This window comes from Aptenodytes patagonicus, chromosome 6 (assembly GCF_965638725.1).
Source record: "Aptenodytes patagonicus chromosome 6, bAptPat1.pri.cur, whole genome shotgun sequence".
Taxonomy (NCBI): domain Eukaryota; kingdom Metazoa; phylum Chordata; class Aves; order Sphenisciformes; family Spheniscidae; genus Aptenodytes; species Aptenodytes patagonicus.
In genome coordinates this window covers 28,786,729-28,814,323 of record NC_134954.1, presented here as the reverse complement: position 1 = coordinate 28,814,323, position 27,595 = coordinate 28,786,729, and the positions used below count along the sequence as shown (strand labels likewise).

At 42.5% G+C, this 27,595-nt stretch overlaps 1 protein-coding gene across 11 annotated transcripts in view; it reads right to left on the bottom strand.

The window, feature by feature from the left end:
* MAP3K13 (mitogen-activated protein kinase kinase kinase 13) overlaps positions 1-27,595 on the bottom strand; it is a 94,265-nt gene that overhangs the window by 38,076 nt on the left and 28,594 nt on the right. For 8 of the 11 annotated variants that reach the window (XM_076341756.1, XM_076341762.1, XM_076341751.1 and 5 more), the window contains one exon: positions 15,062-15,207. The gene's annotated coding sequence lies outside the window, so the exon portion shown is untranslated. Of the gene's footprint in view, positions 1-3,014; positions 3,053-15,061; positions 15,208-19,340; positions 19,370-27,595 lie in introns of those variants that run through there. The other 3 variants (XM_076341760.1, XM_076341761.1, XM_076341758.1) reach the window with 2 other exon arrangements.

The following is a 27,595-nucleotide window of genomic DNA, read 5'->3' as shown; positions in this document are numbered from 1 at the left end:
CCTACTAGATCACTTTTTGGCTACGGTTGATAAACCAACATTTGAGAATCTCCTCAGGCACAAAAGGATGGTAAGGTTAGATTTTCTGTGCTTCAGCAGAAAAGCCACAGCTGTACAGCTGCATTACTGATTTTGGTGTCCTCCAGAAGACCCGAAGGTAACAGAGTAATGGGCTGGGGACAGGAAAAGGACAAACATCCTAGGAATGAAGAAAATGTCCACGCTGAGACCCCTCCATTCCTCACGCCCACTATGCTGGAAAAAGTCCAGCCTCCTACCTATACCTCGCCACGACTTTCTCCTTCCTTCCCTTACACCACCTCTCACACTGAGCTAGCGACTGCTCCAGAAGAAACAGCACAAACAATTACAGGTTCACTGGAGGATTATAAAACCCACGTACTTTACACAGAAAAATCTATTCTTCACTCTGGCCTACACCCAATTGTTGCTAATGCCTTTGAACCCACTCCAACGGCCGACTTTTCAGTTGAAGTTGTAAACAGGGAAAGAGGACAGAGGTCAAAATACATGTTGAGTATTTATAGGGGTGGAAGTAAGTACACATAGTATTTCTGCTCCCGGCCCACCTCGGTATTTCTGCCACAGCTGCCAACTTGCTATTCAATCCAAAGTAGTATGTGTTTTAGGTGAAATATTTACTCCTTCTTCCCAAAGAAGCAAGAGCAATTTTCTGTAATGTCACAAAAACAGCAGTCTACAAAAGACTAAAGCCCATGCGCAGGACATACTTGCCAAGGAGGGATAAAAAAAAAAAAAAAAGTCCCATAAGCTGGCCAGGGCTTGCTGAAGTGCCAAACCCCTGAGAGCTTCAGCCTCTTCTGCAGATGCAGAGGTAACATTTGTCTCAGTTAACTCATTTTGATTCAGTTATGGCTGAGAAACTCATTGGAAGTTGTAAAAGCAGTAAGTCTGCTGCTGTCTTCCTCCAAAGACGGGATCTCAGGTGAGAGCTTGGCTAAAATGCTCTATGCATGGCAAAGTTCGGGAGCCTTCCCCTGCCTACCCTGGCTCCAGGGACCAGATCTGAAGAGGAATCTGCACTGATTTGAAATCTGTTCATGTGACCAATGTCAGACTTCTTTTATTTTTATGTATGAAAGCTTTATTTAAAGACTGCCATTTTGAGAAGTCCTACCACTTGAAATCCACTCCACACATCCCTCTAAACTGCAGAAAGCCTGGAACAGGTACCAGATATGAACAACCCCAGTCTAATCAGTCACTATCTCATATTTGCTGTAAGAAAAGTCATAAGAAAACAGGAAATACTGTAAAACCTTTCTTATCCTTCCTCTGCTTAGAGCAGAACCATATTTAATAACTACTAATTGTGAAACTGCTTTCCTATGAAGAGATTTTCAAATAAATCATTACTCAATTTTCTGATCCACTGGAGATAAGCCACTTGCCAACTCTTTACAATAGGGGACAAAAGAGGAAGGTTAGTAATGCAACCAGAAAAAAAAACAAACCAACCACCCACACATTTTCAAACACAAGTTCACGTATAGCTGAGAAGCGGTGAGAGTCCCTACCATATATTCTGTACTAGAAGTTATTTGCTAATTCCAGGCACAGGAGTCAAAATGAATGCCAGCTATAAATTTAACTATCGGGCAGCAGGGGACAAAGACAAATCTGAATGACAGGACCATTCTAGATCAAAGAATCAGACTGGAGGCCCAAAGCACAGGAAACTGGTGTTAAAATAAAACAAACAAACAAACCTACTACATCAAAATCATGATTTGTTTTTCACAGCCAAAGTCTGTTACAGAAACAGAGGTTCAAAAGGTTGTCTCTCTCTGGAAACAAAAACCCACATACATTTGGGGACACAACAAAAAGGATAGTAACAAGAACTTTTAAACCAATGACAACTTTAACCTCTGCATTCTAGGATATCCCAGGATGTCTGTGGCTGCACACACACAGCAGTTACTGTGAAAAGTGCCCACATTTGCAAGTCAGACCAGCTGAATCTCTCTCATTTCACTCATCCATTTGGTTTTTATTTCAAATATTTTCACATTTTCTTCCTCAAAATTATCAAAACACATTCCTTCAGTTTCTTCTATTGAACAGACTGCCTATTGATAAAATCAGTATATCCAAACACATGGGCCTGATGCCACCTTTCTCCAGATCAACTTAATATACCCAATTTTTCATTTACTTGAGAGACATGCAGCTTGATATGATTAAGCTATTGCCATACCTAAACCACCACCACCACCATTCCCCCCCAAAAAAAAAAAAAATAAAGAGCAGCTCCACTCATTTCATTGGGAGAAAACATGACATCATGCCCCATTCAGGTAAGCAAGAATATGATAAATCTTGCCCCAGTGAACAGTATAATTAACTGCAATGGTACTTGCAGCTTCCTCATCTACTAGGAAAATGAGGGGTAAAAATCATGTGTTCAGCACAGAGACAGCTCAAACTGCTATTTTCAATAATAAAGGAACGAATTCCTACCCAGCTGATAAAAAGAAAACCACATCTCTTCATCTAAAAAATAAAATTATTTATTACTGTAACACAACAGAAGAATTGTTTGATTAGCACACAAGGAAAAAAAAAATTACAATTGCCTAGAAGGCAAAAAATACAATTCTGCTTCTTTATACTCTCTCTAGTAATTCTTATGTCATTCCCTGTATATTCCCTATATATCCATTCTCCATTGCCATTCCCTTCCCCTTTAAAAGGGGGGCACAAGAAGATAACGTGCAAAATTGCAACTGAAAAATGTCTAGCACACCGACAAGCAAAAGGACAGGCCAGCTATCAGATTTATATGCAGTGATGGATAAATTAAGGTTTCACGTTTCCTCTTCCCTTCTCTCAGCATCATTTTTTCAGTCCTTTCACATCACAAATGCAACATCCATCTGTCCTTCTGAAATAAATGGCGAAAGGGTAACACTGACCATTAAGCACACACACACACGCTTCAAAAAAGACATTTTCATCTAAATACTTACAAGGACTAAGATTTCCTATGTGATGCTCCATTTTCTTGTTTTAAAAAGATGGAAGGCAAAAAAAAAAAAAAAAAGGAAGTGTTGCAAAATAAAAGGAAATTCCACCCACACAATCCTGCAGCCTGCTGCAAAGAAGCACAGAAGCGTGCTGACGTCACGGATTCATGAATGGATGTAAATCGGGCTGTTTCGAGATTCGGCAGCACTGGCTGGGGCTGCGCACCGCGAGAGGGAGAAGGGAGCAGGGGGGCAGCCAATCCACACAGGCACCGCCGGCTGCCTTCTGCCAGCAAAAATCTGGGCACCGAATAGCCCGAGCCCACTGCCGAGCCACCCCAAAAACACAGGGCTCCCCCGCCAGCTGGGAGGGCTGCGTGCCTCTGTACTATGTGTGCAAGGAGGGGGGCAAGACACTGAAAACAGTTTGTTCATAACTGAAACGAAGCTCTTGGGTAAAATGGCATCACTGCTGCCATTCCATGGAGAGGACCAGGCGAGGACATCCTCTAATGCCTTCAAGTCATTGCTCCAGTGAGTTTCTGCCCCTCCGTACAGCTTGGATAACAACAGCATATCAAATAACAGCCATCTGTTATACGAATCAGAAAAGGAGTTTAGCATCTCTCTGGCTTCTTTCAGTATTACAAACCCTGGGTATTATCATCAAAATAACTAAATATAAGTATGTACTGGAAGGAAGCTGCAGGGAGAACAATAGGAGGCTTGTATTTGATTAGTGATGCAAAAGCACCAACAAAATAAAAATAGGAGCACTAACAAAATCACACATTCAGCTCTCAAACATTCCCAACAGCGGGCAGACAAGCTCACATCAGAAACATTCAGAAACAAAAATCGGAGCATGCACAGTTTCACACTTGCGGCCACGTACGAACAGTGAGCACAACATCCATGTATCACAGCCGACGAGCATTTTCATTTCATTTTCAATTCCATGCCAATGAATATACTTAATTCTGCATACCAGATGCAAAGGCACAGGGCATCATTTTGGACACCCAAATAGATGGCAATGGGCTGGTGAATGCACACAAGAGTGGCTGTGATTAACTTGGATCTGGACAGGGGAAGAGCACAAGTTTTACCTTATTTTAGTATCTTTGAAATATGAGGGAAGGAGTGGAGGGATGAGCATAACCAGGAATTAAGGTCAAGGTTTCAAATAAAACCTAGGCTGTAAACTATGCAATTACACCATCTCAGGGTTTACCAGAATTCATCAATCTGGTCTCTAAAACCCCTTGTAAACAATTTGTAGCCTCCAAATTATTAAGAGCCAGAATTTCCATATTTTCACCATGCCTTTTCCTAGCAAGTAGGAAGCAATTATGTCAAAATAGAATGTCCCAAAACTTACTCTGGTGGAGCACATCTTAAGAGAATGTCTGAGAAAATCCCACCTTTCCTCATGGAAACTGGGTAACATCCCAAAATAAACCAGGACTGGATGCAACAACAATGCGGATCTGGGTTTAGAAAACAAGGATTCTGTGCTACTTGGTATCATGTGAGCCAGCACCACTGATACTAGCTTGTGTGGAGGGAGAAGGGCAGGATGCAAGAGCCTTCCTGGAGACTAATAAAGCCACACCTACAGAGACAATACTTACCTAAAAATGTACTTATATGAGGGAATAAGTAGGTGTTTGCATGTATTAAGACAGTAGTTTATTTTTTTATGCATCTTTGACATGGAACAAGGAACGGACAGCCAGGGCACTACAGCCAGTTATTCCCTTCTCTCGTTCTGTAATGCCAAAAGACACCGCTGGGGAGTCACTGGACTCCTACATCTGCTTCTCAGCACAGTCTCTTAGTTGTACCATAGCATATTACTACATACTATCACTCCACCAAAGAGCTGCAATGATAGGAATGTATTAGTATGCTCTGAATTCACAGCAGACACAATAAATTGAGCTTTGATTTTGGACTTTGGTTTTTGAATTGAGCTTTATAAAGCTGGCCAGAGAAAATTAAAATGAATGCAAATTTCTCGTTACCTACTTTCAAGATCAAAGAAAGTGCAGGTTAACTTTTGCTGAAGAAATATCTATTCTTTAAGAGCTAAAAGTCACAAAACACTAATAATGAGATTTCCACCTAGACAATGCAACCGCTACAGATTGAGCACTACTATACACAAGGAGAAGCAGGAGTGGAGGTATAGTGAGACACATCTCTTCAAAGGCATCACATCGTGTCACGATTTCAAACCCCAGTCGCATCAGGTTACTTAGTTCAGAGGACCTGCTCTGACTCCCTGCCTTCCCTTCCCCTTCCGAGCCCAACACTCTGCCTTACAGCCGACCTCACCACCATGGTACGAAAACAGCAGCTTCCAGATTTACCCGGCATTTTCAAAACAGAAACAAAAATGGTAATTTACTCTCTTACCCTAAAGCAAAAAGGGATAAATTCAGGAACTAGAAGGGGGAGCACAGTACCACATGCAAGAAGTGGAAGAAAAGGAGAAATATTGCTGTAGAACAAGAAAAGGCAGAATAAAAATAGAAAGGAAAATAATTTTCAGAGGTTTCCAAGGGTTAATTGCAGTGACATTTAAAAACACACCCAGCAGGGAAAATAAGTGGGAACAAAACCCCAGGAATACTCCAGCAGAGGAAAAGAGTTTGCATATACAACTTAAGATTTTCTTCTCCCTGGTGACTTGGTTCAGCATACCACCACTCAATTTCACCTATGTCTCAACAGCTCGGGTTAAAATTTTCAAACACAAAGGTCCTGAATTTAAAATGCAAGATAACTACTTTAATTCATTATGAAAAAGAAAAAACAATCATTGGCCTAAAATTGATGGCTGTTACAAGATTATGTTGGTAGACAAACAACAGCATTAGAAAGCAGGATGGTTGCAACCAGTTACATACTTTAATAGCATGCACTACATTTTGATGCATCAGTGGTGAGTAACTAAGTTGATCAATATTAGAAAGAGAAATTATTTTCCTCCTTCTCATTCAGAAAAAAACAATGGTAAAAGCAGGGAAGTCTGTGAAGTATCAGATGCCCAAACAAGATTCTATGGATAAGTTTAGTTCAGTATTAATGTGAAAATAGAAAAAAAAAAAAGGTGCACAAAGTACAACAAGGGTATAAGATATTAAAAAAACCCAAAGTTCATAAGGTAGCATACAAGTGCTAGTGAGAAGTTTACAGGTAGCAGGATTTCTGAAAAGATATATGAGTAACGAAGTGACTAGACCGTTAGGAGACATAGCAGGCAAAACTGGTGGTAATGGGTGCAAAAAGGAAAGCTAGAATTATTTAAAAAAAATATCTGTTTGCCATACTTGAAAAAGACAAGCTAATTAAGTACTTTCAAGCCAATTAGTAACTAATAGGAACGTTATACGGCATCTGCTAGGCATAACATTTCAAGTTGGCACATCATATTAATTTGAGCCCAGTCCTAAAATAATCATTTAACAAGTTCTCCAATCCTGTGACCTTCAATTTTAGTAAATTGGAAAACCACTAAAATTGCAAAAGACTGAGAATAACAATATTATGCTAATATTCAAAAATAGCATATGTTTGCTATTTACAGGCCTTAGTAACTCGATGCTGATCTTGGGCTAAAATCCTAATACAACCTTTGATCGGAAAGGATGGTTCTGCTGCATCGGACCAAAGGCTCATTCATCCCAGCGTCCTGTCTCTGACGGTGGCCAGTAACAGACACACAGGTAAGCAGAAAATCAAAGCAAATGCCTAACGCTTCTGTGGCATATTCCACTAACAAAAGCAGAAAATTAGAAGAGAGATGAAAGTGACTCAAAGGCTAATTTCATAATTATACATCAATAAGGCTGTTTATAAATCTGCTTTTATAAATCTACTCAGCACACACTTGGAGGTACAAGAGGGACTCCACTGTGAAAACTTTCTACCTGGATGAATAAATAGGTGAAGTGAAACAGCAAATTATTCTCTAACAGGAGAAAGCCTAGGTAAACATTTGCATAGATAAGATGGCTAGAGGGACATTTTATTGTGAAGTTCTAAAATCTGTGAAATCTTTGATCTACTCTTCCAACCCTGTAGGCATACATTCCTCTTCTGAATGTTCTAATCTTCAGCAGTGGGGTGGGTGACAGGAAGGAAGGAAAAAAATCATATTTAAACCAACAGATCCTCAGGCTTTTAACCAGAATCTCCCCAGATCTGAGACTTTGAGAAGTCCTTCCTGCAAAGGCAGATGAACAGGACTGCAATTTGACAGGACCAGAGCCAAGAGCTAGGAGTCAAGAAGTGTGACCAAAAGAAAAAAAATCACTCAAAGAGAAAAAGCCCAAAAGTGGGACATGTGCAATGCCATTGAGAACAGGTGAGCTGCAATTTGAGTCAGGGACCCTAATTATAAGCCCTATTTTGTAAGGAAGTCTGTTTACAGCGGGACAGCCACTTTGATTTCAGACCCCATTCCTGCCTCGCTGCTCTTGTGGCAGCTGCTGAGCCACCACAGCCCAGAGCCTGTAGCTAGAAGACGATCCCCCCACCGATTAAGGTGTTGCCTTAGGGGTAGGATGAAGCTAGGGTGTACATTTTGGTGACCAAGTTGCTGCTACATAGGCAATAGGGCTATCCCTGGAACAAGGCTCGGACCCTCTCAGATCAGAAACATCAGAGCTGCCTCTGCTCACAAAACCGCATCATTAGTGAGCCAAGGTGAGACATTTAGGTCTGCTTAAAAATGAAAGCAGAGAGCTGGAGATGGCTACAAACTCATAGATACGCAATACCCTGAGAGCGCGCTACCCATATCTTCAAGTGGCTACCCAAAAGCTATTCAAACTCACTCACGGACACTCGTACCACCACTGTACAGTCTTCAAATGAAAGTGCTGCCCACTTCTGTTACCAAAGTGAAGCTTTTTACAGCAAAACCATCTTCCATACAGTTGCCAGTTGTTTTTTTGACTGAGTGTGCTCTGCAAGATATGATGGGTAGGAGTACATAAGACTATAAGATTACTTCCTTTAACCCTGTATTGCCTTTAGCAACACTCCAGGAACTGAAGAAAAAAGACACTAAAGGCACTAAAAAATGACAAGACAAAATGCATTATGTCTTCCCTTGTTTAAGCCTGAGGCTGGTATGGATTCTTTTTTAAGGAGTTTCTGGGTGGTTTTCCCAGCAAGCCTACTCTTTCCAGATAAGCCCTGCCTTTCAGACTCCTCACCACGATAAAAGTCTGTGTAGTTTTAGGAGAAGGCATGCCAGTACAACGTTAAGAATATGCACTGATGAGGCTGGGGAAGTTCAAAAGACTACCCTTGCAGATTTTTACCTTCCTGAAGGAAGACGGCCCAGTTCCTCAGACATAAGGAAAAGCTCTGAAACTCCATCAGGAAAGAAAACGCTGCTACATAAGAGACATTAGAGCCCATTTCCTTGCTGCTAAAAAGGCAGTTAATGCAACAAGTGAGCAGCGGTCTTCCTCGTTGTGGCCAGCTGGCAAGAAGCACAGAGGAGACATGTGAAGCAGAACGTGCACATAGACACCACCCTTGTGGCTGAGGTAGCTGCTAACTAATGTCCTCCTCCTTGGGGGAACTCTCTGCCACCTGAAACTACATAGACTCAGGCCACATCCTTTCCCTTGGTCAGGGGTATGTGAGGGCACTTACGTTTATCTCTTTCCAAGCTGCCCATCTGTTTGTACAAAACCTGTAGGAATTCCGTTACCTTAAGACCTCCATCTCTAACATGTGGTTGAAATCAGAAAATAGGTTGTAAAATTATCGAGGAGAGGATGAACAAACAGGAAGTCAGCCTAAATACGGATAGTCAGGAGTAAGGTAATACAACTAAAGAGATGAAAATGTGTTTATTTGCTGATTTCTTCCTCTAGAAATCATTTGCAGAAACCCTTAGCAGAGGCCCTGTGAGAAAAGCAGATCTATTTGTTCAGGGAAACAGTCACAAAATAATGTTCCTCCCAGGGAACATGCCAAAATGAAGTCTTCCATAACAATAATTAACTCTTATAGAATTGCCAGCAGTGAGAAATACTGCAAAAGAAGAAAAAATAAGTATGTATAATTAGCAGTTATAAGGGACACTTTTAAAGCCAACTGAGCTACAGTCACCTTTCCTCTCCCAGGTTAGGAGCCTGCAAAAGAAATGAGACACGACAATGAAACCTCAGTATTAGTGCCATGTGGAAAGAAAAGTCCTATAATTTACGTTATTTTCACAAAAAGGCATATTCCCCACAAAAAGGCATGCATAAATGGGAAGCTATTGGGGGGAGGAATTAATGAAACTGGAGAAGTGATTAAAAAATGCGGTACAATTCCCCAAGGTCAAGTTTTGTTCAGAGGAAAAAAATCACCTGCTCTGGTGGGCTGACCCTGGCTGGACACCAGGTGCCCACCAAAGCCACTCTATCACTCCCCTCCTCAGCTGGACAGGGGAGAGAAAATATAATGAAAGGCTCATGGGTCAAGATAAGGACAGGGAAATCACTCACCAACTATCGTCACGGGCAAAACCAACTCGACTTGGGGAAATTAATTTATTACCAATCAAATCGAAGTAGGATAATGAGAAATAAAACCAAATCTTAAAAACACCTTGCACCCACTCCTCCCTTCTTCCTGGGCTTAACTTTACTCCTGATTTTCTCTACCTCCTCCCCCATCAGTGGCACAGGGGGATGGGGAATAGGTGTTGTGGTCAGTTCATCACACATTGTCTCTGCCGCTCCTTCCTCCTCACACTCTTCCCCTGCTCCAGGGTGGGGTCCCTCCCACGGGAGACAGTCCTTCATGAACTTCTCCAATGTGAGTCCTTCCCACAGGCTGCAGTTCTTCATGAACAGCTCCAGCATGGGTCCCTTCCATGGGGTACAGTCCTTCAGGAACAGACTGCTCCAGCGTGGGTCCCCCACGGGGTCACAAGTCCTGCCAGCAAACCTGCTCCAGCATGGGCTCCTCTCTCCACAGGTCCTGTCAGGAGCCTGCTCCAGCATGGGCTTCCCACAGGGTCACAGCCTCCGTTGGGCATCCACCTGCTCCGACATGGGAGTCCTCCACGGGCTGCAGGTGGATATCTGCTCCACCGTTAACCTCCATGGGCTGCAGGGGGACAGCCTGCCTCACCATGGTCTTCACCACGGGCTGCAGGGGAATCTCTGCTGCAGTGCCTGGAGCACCTCCTCCCACTCCTTCTTCACTGGCCTTGGTGTCTGCAGAGTTGTTTCTCTCACATATTCTCACTCCTCTCTTCAGCTGCAGTTACGCAGGCTTTTTTCCCCTTCTTAAATATATTATCACAGAGGCACTGCCACCATCGCTGATGGGCTCTGCCTTGGCCAGCAGCGGGTCTGTCTTGGAGGCAGCTGGCATTGGCTCTATTGGACATGGGAGAAGCTTCTAGCAGCTCCTCACAGAAGCCACCCCTGTAGCCCCCCTGCTACCAAAACCTTGCCATGCAAAACCAATACACCTGCACAAATATAGAAACAACTGCTGAGCAGCTGTTCTGTAGATAACGATTCAGGATAGAGAGGATCACAGACTGAGCACAAATTACAAATTTCAAGTTGTCACAAACAAGGCAACTTCCATCCATTGACAGGAGCTCAAATTCCCAATCTACTCAGTTTTGATAAAGCCTTTGGTAAAGTCCATTTTTGGGTTAGGCTTGTCAAGAAAGAGAGAAATCACAACAGAACTACAAGAAAAGACAGAGAGTTAATAATGTGAGCTACGAAGGATGAGTGAGCTAACTCATTGAGGTTGCCTAATCTGAATAGAGTAAAAAGAGAAGGTAAGATTGAGATATGATATATTTCTATTAAATATAGGAAGAGTTTCTGCAAAGAAGGAGGAAACTTATTCTCCACATCTGTGGTGAGCAGAAAAAGTAATGGACTCAAACTAGAACAAGAGAAATTTACTTAGGCCATTAGAAGAACTTTTCTAAATGGTAAACAGTGAAGCACCAGCCTAAGGAAGTCATGTTGTCTCCTATATTAGGAGGTAAAGGAAAAAAAAAAAAAAATCATCTCACAAGAATTGTCCAACAATAGTGATGATGCTTTGATGCAAAGGATCAAGATGATCTTTTGGAACCTTTCAGGCCTCTTTCTCCTATGAAGATATCAAAGTACTGAAAGCTCTGCAGCAAGACCAGAAGCTAAAAAATTAATCTGATCTTTTGCAGTACGAGGTCTTGCCGAATTACATCTTTCCATCCTTGCTACAGTTACACAACCTCTCTGAGGAATATTATTCAGATTTCTACCAAAAAACTGCTGAAAAGCCCATTAAGACAGCAGAATTCAAGCATTTATAAGTTAGAGACTGCCAGAATAAGGCACTATATTTAGTACTAACAGTTTTCTCTGTAGTACTATGATAAAGTTCCTTCAAGAACAGTGATCAGCCCTATGTAAATATTCTCAAGACAAATAAAACCTGCTCAGCATCTTCCTCCCAGATTAGCATCAGTCATGAAGCTATCAGTAGCTTTTGCTTCAGAGCTTACTGCTTTTTTTTCCTCTCTCCCAAGAGACGACTTCTGTTTCCCCACTGGTAAATGCAGACCCTAGAAGAGTCCTCTTGATTTGTCTGAGGTATCACGACACAGAATTATTCACTTCATGAAGAGTTATGACAACACTTTAAATAGTTACAATCATGATTAACAGATTTTTGGTCCAGAATATTCAGATTGAGAGCGCTAAACTTGTCAGCAGTGGTGATTTTTTGATCCTTGTTTTCAAGCACAATGTTGGACAATGCAGTATGATATAGAAGGCACCCCAAAGCAGGACACTCTCAGGAGATCCTGTATGGCATACCAAATACTTGATTTCTGAACAAAGTCATAGAGCTGTCCTTAACGGACAACCAAAAATTAAACAGCCTTCACCAAAAGGGCACATAAAAGTTAGCTAATGTCCTAATACTCCAACTCAATCAAACCATCAGCTTTGTATTGCACAAGATTTGCCCATCCAGGGAAAATAAGCACCATGTTAGTAAATTCAAGTCATGGCTAAGAGAGAAAGGATGAGTCATGTTCAAAAACATGTCAGCTGAAGCATTAACCCTGGGACCTTCCAGGACAACTCTTTCACGAGAGTGTTTTATAACCTACAGTCCTCCATAAGCCGAGTAAAAAAGATGACTGCACTTCCCTTCAAGCAGAGATGTGAGCCTGCTCAAACTCGTTTCCCCCTTATTAGTAAGGAAAGGTTTACAGAAAGTGCTTGTATACTTTTCACAAAAGATATAATACGCTGGAGGAAAAAAACATGACAGACTACATGATTAGAAGCTTGCCTGGTTCACTTGCTCTCCCATTACATGCCATCTACTAAATGTCACAGTCCCCCTTACGAGCTATACTTTCTATCCTTAAGCCACTACTATGCATATAGCACTCCAATATAGACTGCCTTGTCTATTAACTGGAAAAAATAAGATAAGAAGCAGCGACGTTGATGAAGCAACTGATGAATTGTTGTTGATGAAGCAAGGACAGGGTAGTTCATGCACTAATTGCTTTCATTGAGATGAAACCAGGTTCAAATCAAGGCAGAATTTAATTCTTCAGTAAAATACTTCACCTTAATTATAACTCGTAAAGAGAGAGAGCTAGAGTCTAAATATATGGATGCTCTGCCTCTACGGCACCCACCACTCCTCTTAGAATGGGTAAAAATTGACAGCTTTTATATTAAGAAATGAATCCCAAAACGTAGCTCCATCTCACGTCTTCCTGCAATCCCACTCAGAGGTGACTCAGTCACCTCCTAAAACTTATGTATCTGTAGCTTTCTCTCCATTAAGTATCTCATTATGACAAAGATCATACAAATGTAAAGAAAACATATAAAACAAACCCATTTTCAGTCTCCTTGAGTGAAGCAACTAAATGTTTTCTTGCATTATGCATATATACGTTCACTAACTGAAGAAAACTTTAGAAAATTTTACAGTTAGAGACAGAAATAAGTGATTTTTCAGCTAGCATCTATAAAGAAAACAAGAAACAATTTTTTTTAAAACATTCCTCTAAGCTTAATTCCCAAAAGATTACATAATTTTTATATAATTTGCTCCTTTTCAGTTCTTCACACAGATATATGCATATATTTGGTAATATACAAGTTTTACCATTTAATTTTTAATACATAAAATAGGTATAGTTAAACTAAAAAACTGCATATATGACACAGATTCAACAGATGATATATTCTTAGGAATAGCAATATCCAAAACACATTAAGTGTCATGCCAACATCGAAGGCGATATAATTACAAAAAAATATCACAAGCTCACACAGATGCATTAGAAGATTAGAGAATATGAGACAAAGAAAGAAACCTCCTGCCATTTACATCAAATTTCAAAAGTGACAGCAGACAATAAAGACTCACTTTGAGGACAGAGGTGAAGAACAGTACACTTGAAGACCAAAAGCCATCTTAAAGCTCCTAACCCTGTGTCCTAAGTGGTCTCTCTATCGTGTCCAAAGGTGTTCTTACACAGCTGGCCACTCCTCAGAAAATGAAATTGTAATTAGTCAACAGGATCAACCTGTCTGAGACTGGACTCCTTGTCAGTCAGAGCTCTTTGGCAAATACGCAGAGACCTTTGCCTCACGGGGAGCTCCCTGAAGAAAAAAGCCAAGTTTTCTTGGAATATGAACTAGAACGCTTTCAGTAACGGAAACTCAGAGACCAGGTCAGTCAGACTAGAAATAGGAAGCGTTTCTATACAACCTTCCCTGCCTGCTGTGTCTTGTTTCCAGGCTTCCATTTAGCCCTCAATGTCCAAATTGCAGCAAACTCTGTACAGTGCTATCTGGTCCCTAGGGAAGTTTCTCATCACCTCTGAGGACTGTCTGCTTCTCAGTGTTACCCTAGTCTCCCTGCATGAGCTGCAGGCTCCTGGCTGTCTACTGCATCTCTCACTCCTTCCTCCTCCCCTGCCCTGCTCAGCCTCCCAAAGCTTCTCTCCCTGAGCCGAACCCGGCTGTTCCCAGACAGCAGTCACCTCCTCCGTGATGCAGGCTCTGTCTTCTCAAAGACAGGCAGCACAACTGTGAACAGAAGTACAAAACAAACAAATGCTGTCTACCACAGAAGTGCCAAGTTACTTTTTAATGAATCCCCCTTCACTATAACGAAATGGGCTGTGTGCTTGCTAAAGCAAGTCCCTGATCATGCCTGATACTTGCCAAAGGGAAGCATTGGAGGCAGGACACCAGAGATGCACAAGCTCTGCACTAACTATGGCAACAGACATCAGACACAGAATCAGCAACAAGTGAGCCAGCTAATCCAAGTACCTACGCAGAGCAGTTACCTCCAATAGTAAAGTTTGACACTACATTATTTTAGAAATTATGAACAGCTGCTTGAAAACAAACAAATAGCTAAAAACATATAGTTCTTACGTTATTGAACCCGTAACCTGCTCAGATTTCAAAATGAACCACGACTCTCTGCATTTTCTGGAACTTTGCTGGTGTCTCTACTCCAGCTACAATAGCCTGGATTCCTGTGAGGACATCTGCATTCTCCAGCCAATCACCAGAGTAAGTACAATGAAAAAGTACTTGTAACAATAGAAAAATAATATATCAAAGTTATCCCCTCACAAAATCAATAAACCTGAATTAACAGATTCAAATGCTTTCAGAGTTCAAGTTATATTTGAAAAATCTAAACATTGTAAGATTAACTTCAACTCAGTCTATGCAAACACCCCTTTGGCACTTGTCCCTCCCCGTTCACTCACATCTGAACTGGATCCCGTCAGGTGTCTGCAACTGAGCTACTGCAAGTGAGCAAGTTCAGCAGTGAAATAGCTATGGACACAATATAAAATGAGAATGTAAACTTACCTCATTCCTACCACTGAAAGGAAAGCATACCTAAAATTTAAGGACAACTGCAGGAGTAAGTGCATTACTGTTTCACATCTTCTCAAGTTTCTGACTAGTTACTACAGTTTAAACATCAACAACTGCTGATACCTGATCATTTTTCCAGATGCACTGAAAGCCCATGTCCTCTTGGCTTACTGCACATGTGCCTCCTCTTCAAGTCAGATAAATCAAGCTGTTCTCTGAAGTTGCACCATGAGTAATGTTTATGACAGTCCAGCACTGAATTCTTCTCTCTAGAAAGAAGAACAAGAAAACTCAGAATCCTATTCAACAAAAATGTATTTAAATAAATGCTCCCACGATCCACCCAAAACATCCCATTAGCACATCCTGATGTTATGTGGCACATTTAAATGCAGCAGAAAACATCAAAAATTAAGTATGCACTTTCAAAAAGAAGCTGGGAGTAGAAAAAGACCTCAACACATTTAGTACATCCTTTCTTAGCACAGGCATACACTCTATAATCCTTTTACAGTACAATTTTAACCTAAATTAAGCAAGCAGCTCCACTAAAAGAGCTCAGAGCTTTCCATATTACAAAATTACATCATCCAGGATTGGATTAGATTTTAAAATAACGTACTTCAAGATAATCTATTAATGACTTTTTACACTTAATTTTATACCTAAACTCCAAGTTATTTATCTTCGTAATTTTAAGCAAATTTTAGGAGAAGCATAAGTTATTACAATCCTCCTACATATATACAACTCATAATACCATTATTCCTCTTGCTATCAGAAACATGCAAGCGAAGAAACAACAAATACTGAGACTTCCAATCCTGAGCCTACGGCATCTTCTTCCCACCCCACAAAAATGTAAAAGGATGCAAGACTTAGCCCAGTTCTTCATAAAATTAAAAATAATCAATCCCTTGAAATTACAGAACTGACTGATACTAGCCTTTAATTGAAAGACTAAACTACCTGGTCTTAAAGAGATTAGCTCTACCTGCAAACATTGTTTTCCTTATATATTTAATCATCACAGATACAACAAGGCTACGACAACATTGAAGAAGGGATTCAGTAATACCAGCACAACTGTCTGCCAGAATTAAGAGACTTTAGACAACAAAAGCTAGCTGGCCTTGCAAAAACATAGGCACCATCTGCCCCATGTTATGTACCACATGCAATTCAGCTGGTCTCAAGACCACTCCCCAAAGTTTGGGAAGTTCAGCATATTCCTAATTTTTTGCAGCAGTAGGAATAAGCATCACATATTCCCCTCCCATGTCAAAACTGCATACATCAATTTAACCCAAGATTAACTTTCAGGATTATTTAAGAAATTATGTAGGAAACACAATAACAAGATCTATAACAACAATCCTTAGTGAGAAAGAAGGTGCCACCAGCACTCCTGTATAGGAGATAGCGATGACTATCAGCGGGAGCTGTTTGTTTTCTAGGGGTCCCCCCCACAGAGCAATTCACCCCACACTGTTCACAACCTTTTCTGCTAGCTGGACATTAATATTCTCACACATTTAGTTACTGGCAGTCACATATTCTGAAACAGTCACTTTCAATGGCAACATCAGAAAAACAATCTCAAAAGGACAGCTGTAAATTGGTTATTACAATTATACATACAACTTAAGAAGACAACAGTTACATTGTGTTACAAGAAACAAACATGAAAATCTTGTATTTAAGAAAAACCGTTCACAATTATAGAAGCTGAATAATTTCTATTGAATACGCCTTAAAAACTACTGACCAAGGAGTAGCAAAAACGATTCCTGCAAAACAAATTCCCAGTGCTGATAGCTTAACTCTGCACACATTTGCTGGTCTTTCACCAGCACTGTAAGTCTTGTCACCACTGTAATTTCATTTTAGCACTGTATTAGTTCTCTCTATCTTCTCCAATTTGCCACAAAAACAGGAAAGGTAATTCCACATTCCCAATAAGGGGAAGCTTGTGAAGTCAAGGTTAGGCTACATTCAGAGCCTATATTTGGTCAATATATAGGAGAATGATGATGATATAGCAATATTCTTGCACAAGAAAGTTTGCCAGTACCAGTTTGCAACCACTGTTGCCCTGTACCAGCCCTGTATTAACCATTTATTTACAGAATAATTTCCAGGTCAATCACCTTCCTGGAAGCAATACATCGATATGGGCAATGACAGACACACAACTGTAGAAAATCTGTTCATCCATTTACACCCCTCTGCCATCAGCCCCAGAAGGTAATTCTACCAGTGCACTGAAGCCTCTTGCTGTGCTTTCACACTGCATTATTTAAGCAAGTGGCAATGCTCCTCATGGAGGACTTCTCCCATCTTACTCAACAGTTTGCAGAGGAAAAATAAAATCCCCAAATCAGGTAAGTCAGCAGAGCTCTGCTGTATACTACCTCAAGTTGAAACAACTGGTCAATACCAGCATTATTGTAGTAGGAGATGGTGCCCAAGTAGTTTTACAAACACACCCAGTCAGCAACTCACTGGCACCAGTACAGCAGCCACACGGACATGTCCTGAGAGCGAGATGGGGACACAACATGAGCAAGAGTGAGACATGGCATCCAAATTCCTTGAAGTGCAGACATTTGACTACTCCAAAGCAGATTAACAAGTATACACCTTGTTACAGACCATGTCAAACACCTAGCAAAAAACCTTCTAGAAACTGGAAACATACCACATAGGTATATCGTTTAATTAGCACACTGCTGAGAACAATGTTTATTAAGCAGTTAATAACTCCTTCCAACAGAGGTAAGGAAGGATAGTTTAAGATTAAAACCAGAGTAAATATACATACATTTTATCAGGTTTATTAGACAAACTTTAGAGTTTATACTTTTTTTATATATTAAAAATGTAAATATTTGCCTTTGTTTACAAGAAAATTACATGGTGTTTCTATTAAATCAATGAAAAAGAGCCCAAAAAGCTAGTAATTACAATTTTTACCACTGTTTTAAGACAGGAATGGTGCATGTAAACACACCAAGGTTTATTTTCTTGCCTAAAAAAACCAAACATTGTAAGTAGATACTACAGATGAAACAATAACACAGACTTGAGAGAATCAAAAACACACAAAACCGGAAAGATTGTATTTGATTACATTATAGTTTTAAACACAATTGACATACATAGAAAACAGCACATAAAATTGGAGAGTTGTTTGTAAAAACACATAGAATCATAGAATACCAGGTTGGAAGGGACCTCAAGGATTATCTGGTCCAACCTTTCTTCGCAAAAGCACAGTCTAGACAAGACGGCCCAGCACCCTGTCCAGCTGAATCTTAAAAGTGTCCAATGTTGGGGAATCCACCACTTCCCTGGGGAGATTATTCCAATGGCTGATTGTTCTCACTGTGAAAAATTTTCCTCTTGTGTCCAATCGGAATCTCCCCCTGAGTTACTTGTACCCATTACCCCTCCTCTTTTCCAAGACTCCTTGTAAAAAGGGAGTCTCCATCTTCTTTGTAGCCACCCTTTAAATACTGGAACATGGTGATAAGGTCTCCCCTAAGCCTTCTTTTCATGACACACTAGATGCCCAAAGTTGGCAGAATGCCATTGGAATAAATCATTGAATTTCACATGAAAAAATACAGCCTTCTAAGGACAGATTTTAAAACATTTGATAACTGCTCGCAAAGGTAGGAATTGTCAGTACCCTAGATGAGAAGGGGCTTCTGGGGCCGAAAGACTTTTACCACCAGATGAGTTTAGCTCTTTCTGCACTTCCATTTACCGCCACCTTTTCTAGTATTCTATTAGCTTTTAACACTTCTTTCCAGATTCAACCTGAAAGATTTTATGCATCTATAAGCCAACATAGAAGACAGCATGGTGTATCGCAGATTTAAGCTCTTAAAAATGCGTAAATGCACTTACCCACTTGGTAAAAACTGTTAATGCGTATAGAACAAATACAAAAACCAAACGTATGTAATACAGAAATCACACAAACTGGAAACAGGGTTACAAAACATACCTGCTGATTGGATTTTTTCTTCCTCTTTAACATAATCATCATGGACCCAAGGAATTTTTTCAATCTAGTATTTCTCATCCTAACAAAATATCAGCAGAATTCTGAGTATTTGGATTCAAATGCTAACCCCTGCAGATGGATTTTGTTTAAAGAACTGAACAAACAAAACATTATTTGCTTTGAAATTCTCCTACTCGTGGTGAAAGCCGAGCTGTACTGAAATCAATAGGACTGTTAGCATTGTTTTCAACAGAGCTAGAATTTCATTTCCTGTGTCCAACTTAAGATCTGTTAAAGATGCTGCTAACCACCATAACACGATTTTGCACTCTCACAATCACATCTATAGTTCAAAACAAAAATGTTTTGTGCAAAATAAATACTTACAGAGAAGGGTGCATAAACAGCGTGAAACTAGCAGCTGGGGCTGATTTCTTCAGAGAGTAAACTTTGTCCCCAGCCTGGTTGTTCTGCCTGGATTAATGCTGTTCCTGTACGATACCCAGGCCTTGAAGCCTTGGGAAATTCCTATCCCAACTCAGCGAGGTGGCAGGGTCTGTTATTTTAACTGTTGGCTGATAACAGCTTATCAGCAAGTTTTCAAAGGTTAAACTCAACACATTTGCATGGCAAAAGTGCAAAGAAAGCACAAGAAAAATGTTGAATTAGTGTTCCCTCTCCTGCTGCGGGTCCCTCCAGCAAGGGCCAGAACTGTTTCATGCACCACAACCTGCAGTGCAACACAGCAAAGAAAGTTGAACCAAAACTCCTGTTCAAAGAAATCATAACTGAAAATGTCTTTGGAGGCCAGCAAGAAAGCAACAAAAGTGCTTTCTTTCAAAGGAGGAGCTTGCTTTGCCTGCTACATTCCCACTGTCTGCCACACAGGATGGAAAAGCTAACCCAAAACCTTTAAGTCTAGTCCTTAAATACAAGTCAATTTTATCACTGTTGCCAAATTTATCACTGACACCACAGCTCTGTGACAACTCACTGGAAAACAAAAACCAAAATAAAATCTTCAGTTTAGGTCCTGCTATGATTTTTGATTTCTATCCCAAGCAAACTACTGAACCATAAAGGGCTGATGCAACTTTAAACCAGAAAAAAAAAAAAAAAAAACAGAGTTACAGACTCATTACTAATTCATCCTGGCTGAAGCTGCATACCAGCAGCTGCTGCCTCTCTCAATTAACAGCAAATATTGAACAGTATTGTCATTTAACGGTGTTTACTGCCTGCTGCCCTGTCCGCTGTCACATTTTCAAAGCATTCTGGCACAATTTAAAGTATCAACACTAATAAACAGAGCTTAGTTTAACCCCTGATGTATCAGCAGAGTTCACAGCAGAAGTGCTTTACTCACTTTATACATTCATTAGGTGTTTGGCAATAGCTGAAGCCCAAAGATGCAAGGTGCCACCAAAATGGTACTTGTAATTCAGAGGCCCACAGGGTGCTTGGCTTCCGCAGAGGTCTGAGCACAAGTGCAAAAAATTATGGGAGTATCTCCAGCAGAGCAGCTCTCTTCATAAATGAACGCCAAAAAGATGAAACAAAAGAGGAGAAAAAGGAGAAGACCACACATTCAGCCTCTGTTGCTGAAGATTTTAAAACAAAAAAACCCAAAACAAATTTAAAAAAAAAAAAAAATCAAGATACAGCCATTCCGTGGGGAGATCAGACAGATGCTGTGACTCTTGATGACTCCATCTCTGCACAGGAAAGTTAAAAGAGCCCACATTTGCACCCTGTCTTCCTACCCTCTAGTGTGCCCACAGCCATGCTGCCTTTTGGACAGACTGGTTTTAAAGCAAATGATTATACAAACAATGCAATCAGAGCAAGCAACTGGAAACAATGCACTTCTCCCACAATGCCTCCGCAGGTACTTCAGCGGCCTACTTGCTCTGTGGTGTCAAGTTTGCTGGAAGCCACTCACGTACAAGCGACTGTACATATTTTATATTTCATTTACACAATGTGTTTCCAGCAAATCAGCAGGCAGTAGCATCTCAGAGGCTCTCCTATGAGCTTACTGCCAACTGGGCCAGGGCCAGCGTGCAGATATCAGCGACCTAGAGAAGAGAGGGGATGCTGAGCCGGCCGAATTAGACTGCAAGGTGCACACTGGCAATTCAGATACTACGCGAAAAGATCAAGCAGCTTCTGTACCGAATTCATTACAGTAAAAGCTAGAATAACACCATTCAAGCTGATATTGAAATTGGAAGAATTCACTTATTTCTGAGGTATTGGACCTTTGTACTAGGATTTCTGCAGAGGTAACTGCATTATAAGCACGGGAGTTCCAAGAAACGATGCTCTGAGGGACATGTCAAACATGCAAGGGAATGGCTTTGCAAACTGGGAAGGTAAAAGTAGTCTTGGGATCTGGCCAGGACTTTCTGAGCCTCTGTGAGCATACTCTTCTTGGTTTAGCTCATTTGGCTGCAAGTCCCCTCATTTTCTCAGGTCCCCTCTATCTGTATCATGTGCAACTCTAATACCCAGTCTGGTTTGTTAGGAGGACTCATACCCTCCAGGTTCCTCCACCACCTTTGTGCCGATAGTGTCTGAGGTCTTCAGATATATTAGGTGATATGACTAATACCTGCCATCTGTTCATTGTTACCTTCTCTCTCTCCTCTCCTGAAGAGGAGTCATCAGTGAAGTGCTTGTTCTACTTGATCTATTTTAGGAGCGTGGGCTTTTAGCATCCATGCAGCACTGTTTTAAGCTAAAAAAGTAAAACCAAAGTAGACCATGCTCTTGCAGGGAACACTGAGCATTTGCAACATCCCTTAGGTCCTGTAAAACTCTCTGACTAGGCTCAGAAACAACCCTCTCTTCTGCAAAAGTTATCTTTGCTCCCAGCATGCCCAATAAATAGAACCACTGCCCAGGTTTCACACCAGGCTCCAGGCCACAGAAGAGCCTGCAGATAAGATCCAGGCCTTTGAAGGTACCTGACTGCTCTCCACAGAAACCAAGCCAGTCAAGACCACTTACAGCGTCAGTAGGTAATATGCAGCAGCATTGTGTTACCTGGTTTGAGGAATAAGGAGCTCCTACTCAATTACACCACCTCGGTATAGACCACTGAAAACAGAAAAAGGTACAAATAACTGAGGCCAGATCTCTGCCCATCAGACTGGGATGAAATCTTCCAACTCACAGGGAATATTAAGCATTACTTATACCGACAGCTGCTCCTCATAAGATACAGTTAAGGAAAAAACAAACTGGACACACAAAGGAAAGATGGCCTGGAAGGGAGAGAGGCCAATGGAGGATAATTTCGCTGTATTTTTTGCAGGAGCTGTGTCAAAGTGCAAAGAAAAAAAATCATCACACTGTAGGAGGCTGAAAGACTTGAGATGGAGCAGTGAGGAGTCTCTGGCCCCATAAATGTTTAATTTGAGCAAAGCAGCAGATTCGTAGTAAGCATAGTTCTTTTGCTGCTGAACTGCACACTCCTGCTTTGATTTCTAAATGACACAAAGTGAAAACATAAGTATAAAAATAAAATAGGAGAAAAAGAACAGGGAGCTTTTTATACCTGGCACTACTGATGCAGCATGCACAAGCCAGCAACCTGCTCAGCTCTCTCCCTTCACTACTGCACAACACAGCAGCACAAGGGTCAGCAACATATACAGAGCTCTGAAGTAGGTACCTCAATTTCACACCTTTGGTGGTTCGCTGGGGATAACATCACCTGAGAACAAGAGCTATTGCACCGCACCTTAGAAAACAGCAAGTGCTGCAAATCTCTGACTAAAGGCAGCGTTTTGCCTGCTAAGAAAACTGTGAAACTGTAGAAGCAGAGAATGAAGACGCATGTGGAAATACTGAAGAAAATGAATCCACAGAGCCCTGGGAGCAGAAAAGGGACCCACCTGGAACTGTTCCTCTTGCAACACTTCCCCTAAAAGAAAGGCTGATTTTCTCTCTGTGCCGTTTCTCTTGCAAATAAAACCTATCAGTAATGATCACTCCTTCCCCATCATTTAAGGACTACAGAGCCCTAGGAGCGATGGTAAGGGACTCAGGACCGCAGGTAGTTTTTTCATCAATCCTGCCAGTCAAAGGGAAGGGGTTTGAAAGGGCCAGGCAAATCTGGCAAGTCAACAAATGGTTACGGGACTGGTGCCACAGCCAGGGGTTTGGCTACTTAGACCATGGGACTCACTTGAGAAACCTGGTCTACTGGGGGCTGATAGGGTCCATCTGTCAGAGAAGGGGAAGAGCATCTTCGGTCACAGGCTTGCCAAGCTGGTGAAGAGGGCTTTAAACTAGAGATGCCAGGGGAGGGGAACCTCAATCCATCCCACTCTTACCAGTTTGATGCCAGGGCCAGCAATACATGCCCAGAGCCTGGAGAAGGAACACAGGTCAGCAGGAGAACGCCTGAAGAGCAGCACAAAGGAACTCCAGACAGTAAGACAGCTTCATCGGGGGCCCAACTTAAACGCCTCCATGCAAACACACGTAGCATGGGGAATAAACAAGAGGAGTTAGAGACGTGCACACGCCTGCAGGGCTACGACCTTATTGGCATCACGGAGACGTGGTGGGATGGCTCCTATGATTGGAGTGTTGGGATGGAGGGATACAGGCTCTTTAGGAAGGACAGGCAGGGGAGACGAGGAGGGGGTGTCGCCCTCTATGTCAATGACCAGCTGGAGAGCATGGAGCTCTGCCTGGGGATGGATGAGGAGCCAACCGAGAGCTTATGGGTCAGGATTAAAGGGAAGGCAGGGACAGGTGACATTACGGTGGGGGTCTGCTACAGGCCACCTGGCCAGGAAGACCGAGCGGATGAGGCCCTCTATAGACAGACAGAAGCAGCCTCACGCTTACAAGCCCTGGTCCTCATGGGGGACTTCAACCACCCCAACATCTGTTGGAGGGACAACACGGCAGGGCATAAGCAATCCGGGAGGTTCCTGGAATGCGTCGATGATAACTTCCTTCTCCAAGTGGCAGAGGAGCCAACGAGGAGAGGTGCTATGCTGGATCTTGTTCTCACCAACAAGGAGGGGCTGGTGGGGAATGTGAAGCTCAAGGGCAGCCTGGGCTGCAGTGACCACGAAATGGTGGAGTTCAAGATCCTTAGGGCACCGAGGAGGGCGCACAGCAAGCTCACTACCCTGGACTTCAGGAGAGCGGACTTCGGCCTCTTCAGGGATCTCCTTGGTAGAGTGCCATGGGACAAAGCCCTGGAGGGAAGAGGGGCCCAAGAAAGCTGGGCAATATTCAAGGATCACCTCCTCCAAGCTCAGGAGCGATGCATCACAACAAAGAGGAAGTCAGGCAAAAACGCCAAGAGGCCTGCATGGACGAACAAGGAGCTCCTGGACAAACTCCAACACAAAAAGGAAGCCTACAGAGGGTGGAAGCAAGGACAGGTAGCCTGGGAGGAATACAGAGAAATTGTCCGAGCAGCCAGGGATCAGGTTAGGAAAGCTAAAGCCCTGATAGAATTAAATCTGGCCAGGGACATCAAGGGCAACAAGAAAAGATTCTATGGGTATGCTGGGGATAAAAGGAAGACGAGGGAAAATGCGGGCCCTCTCCAGAACAAAACGGCAGACCTGGTTACCCGGCACACAGAGAAGGCGGAGGTACTCAATCACTTTTTTGCCTCGGTCTTCACCGGCAAGTGCTCGAGCCTCACCGCCCAAGCCGCAGAAGGCAAAGGCGGGGACCGGGAGAATGAAGAGCCGCCCACTGTGGGAGAACATCAGGTTCGAGACCATCTAAGGCACCTGAAGGTGCACAAGTCCATGGGACCCAATGAGATCCATCCACGGGTCCTGAAGGAACTGGCGGATTAAGTTGCTAAGCCACTATCCATTGTATTTGAGAAGTCATGGCCAGTCCGGTGGAGTTCCCACGGACTGGAAAAGGGGAAACATAACCCCCATTTTTAAAAAGGGAAAGAAGGAAGACCTGAGGAACTACAGGCCAGTCAGCCTCACCTCTGTGCCTGGGAAGATCATGGAACAGATCCTCCTGGAAGCTATGCTAAGGCACATGGGGGACAGGGAGGAGATTTGAGACAGCCAGCATGGCTTCACCAAGGGCAAGTCCTGCCTGACTAACCTAGTAGCCTTCTATGATGGAGTGACTACATCAGTGGACATGGGAAGGGCTACAGATGTCGTCTCTCTGGACCTCTGTAAGGTCCCCCACAATATCCTTCTCTCTAAACTGGAGAGGTATGGATTTGATGGGTGGACTGTCCGGTGGGTGAGGAATTGGTTAGATGGTCGCATCCAGAGGGTAGTGGTCAACGGCTCAATGTCCAGGTGGAGATTGGTGAGGAGTGGCGTCCCGCAGGGGCCCGTATTGGGACCGGTACTGCTTAATACCTTCATCAATGACATAGACAGTGGGATAAAGTGCACCCTCAGCAAGTTTGCGGATGACACCAAGCTGAGTGGTGTGGTCGACACACCAGAGGACGGGATGTCATCCAGAGGGACCTGGACAAGCTCGAGAAGTGGGCCTGTGTGAACCTCATGAGGTTTAACAAGGCCAAGTGCAAGGTCCTGCACCTGGGTCGGGGCAACCCCCGGTATCAATACAGGCTGGGGGATGAAGGGATTGAGAGCAGCCCTGCTGAGAAGGACTTGGGGGTACTGGTGGATGACAAGCTGGACGTGAGCCGGCAATGTGCGCTCGCAGCCCAGAAGGCCAATCGTAACCTGGGCTGCATCAAAAGAAGTGTGGCCAGCAGGTGGAGGGAGGGGATTCTGCCCCTCTGCTCTGCTCTGGGGAGACCCCACCTGGAGTACTGCGTCCAGCTCTGGAGCCCTCAGCATAAGAAAGACACAGACCTGTTGGAGCGGGTCCAAGAGGAGGGCCACAAAAATGATCAGGGGGATGGAACACCTCTCCTATGAAGAAAGGCTGAGAGAGTTGGGGTTGTTCAGCCTAGAGAAGAGAAGGCTTCCGGGAGACCTTATTGCAGCCTATCAGTACTTAAAGGGGGCTTATAAAAAAGATGGCGGCAAACTTTTTAGCAGGGCCTGTTGTGACAGGACAAGGGGGAATGGCTTTAAACTAAAGGGGATGTAGATTTAGACTAGATCTAAGGAAGAAATTTTTTACACTGATGATGGTGAAACACTGGAACAGGTTGCCCAGAGAGGTGCTGGATGCCCCATCCCTGGAAACACTCAAGGTCAGGTTGGACGGGGCTCTGAGCAACCTGATCTAGTTGAAGATGTCCCTGCCCACGGCAGGGGGGTTGGACTAGATGACCTTTAGAGGTCCCTTCCAACCCAAACTATTCTATGATTCTATGATTTCCATGAGTTATTCCCATCCCATTCTAAACAGTACGGTCAGACTGGTTAAATAAATTTGTGAGGGGACAAAAGTTGCTAATTATTTTTTCTTCCTGCCTAAAATGCAAGAAGATCCTAAAAAATAAATTAATGGATTCCATGACCCCTGTAAGATCTCCACCTCCATTTTTCTTCCCTTTCCTGCTCTTTACCTCCCCCAGACTGTCACCTGATCACCATTATCTGCTTGTTTCCCCTCCACCTTCAGAGAGGAGCCTATTTCCTTTCCCTATTTATATCTTTCTCATCTCAAACATAATTCTTTTTCCTGCTTCTATGTCCACTTGCTGAAATTCATAGAACTACCCCTCTCTCCTCTGCCATATCCACCAGCATATCTAGTCTTCCTCCCTGTGACCAATCCTAAAGAGAAATGTGGCTTCACTAAAATCAAATGCAAAGGTTCAATTAGGCCCAGATTTCACCCCAGCAGCATAACAATATTTTATTAGAATTATGTCACTTATCCCAAGCCAGCTATCCCCAAGTACTGAATTGACAAGCATCGAATAAGAACAGTAAAGTCCTTTGCTTAGCCTTCCTCACTCCCAGTACGAGAGATTCATATAGCTGAACACATTGGCAAGCTAGGAAGTAGCAAATGACAAACGCTACAGAGCCTACTGAAATCTGTCCAGCCTCTGGAAAACCTCCACACAACAAGTGTAGGTCATCAATGAGTACAGGTTTTCTCTTTTAAAATATGGACAGATTTAAAAACACATACACTAGTATTCTCATAGTTTGCACTCTCCTCAAGACTGGGAGTATATTTTAGAAAGTGACCAGGAGTTTCAGAAGCAGTTCCAACAAGTAGTTTTCTTCTCTCCTGAGGTAGTGGGAAAAAAAAATTAAGAAGAAACAGAAACCCACAGCACAGCCTCAATTAACCTACAAGGACACAATTAAATGTTGCAAGTACACCCACATCAGAAGCCTCTTTTTCACTGCAATTAGCTGCTGGCAACAAACTTGCAAAGCCAAGACAGCACCTTCGGCTTTTCCACATACAGTTCACGTAGGAAGGTATCACCACTGATAAAGCAGGACCTCAATTTTCACTGCTGGCAGCTCTGAATTTTCAGCTTCCCAAAAGCTGATGTCACATGGCATTTCTCCTTGCAGAACAGTGACCTTTGCAGGCCTCTGGAGAAAGAAGCCAAATCCAATATTAAAAAGATACAGATGACAACCAAACTGCTGGTGTGCCATGCTACTCAAACGACAGGAAACATTAAATATTTACATTGACACATTATGATCTGATTCTACTGTTAATTG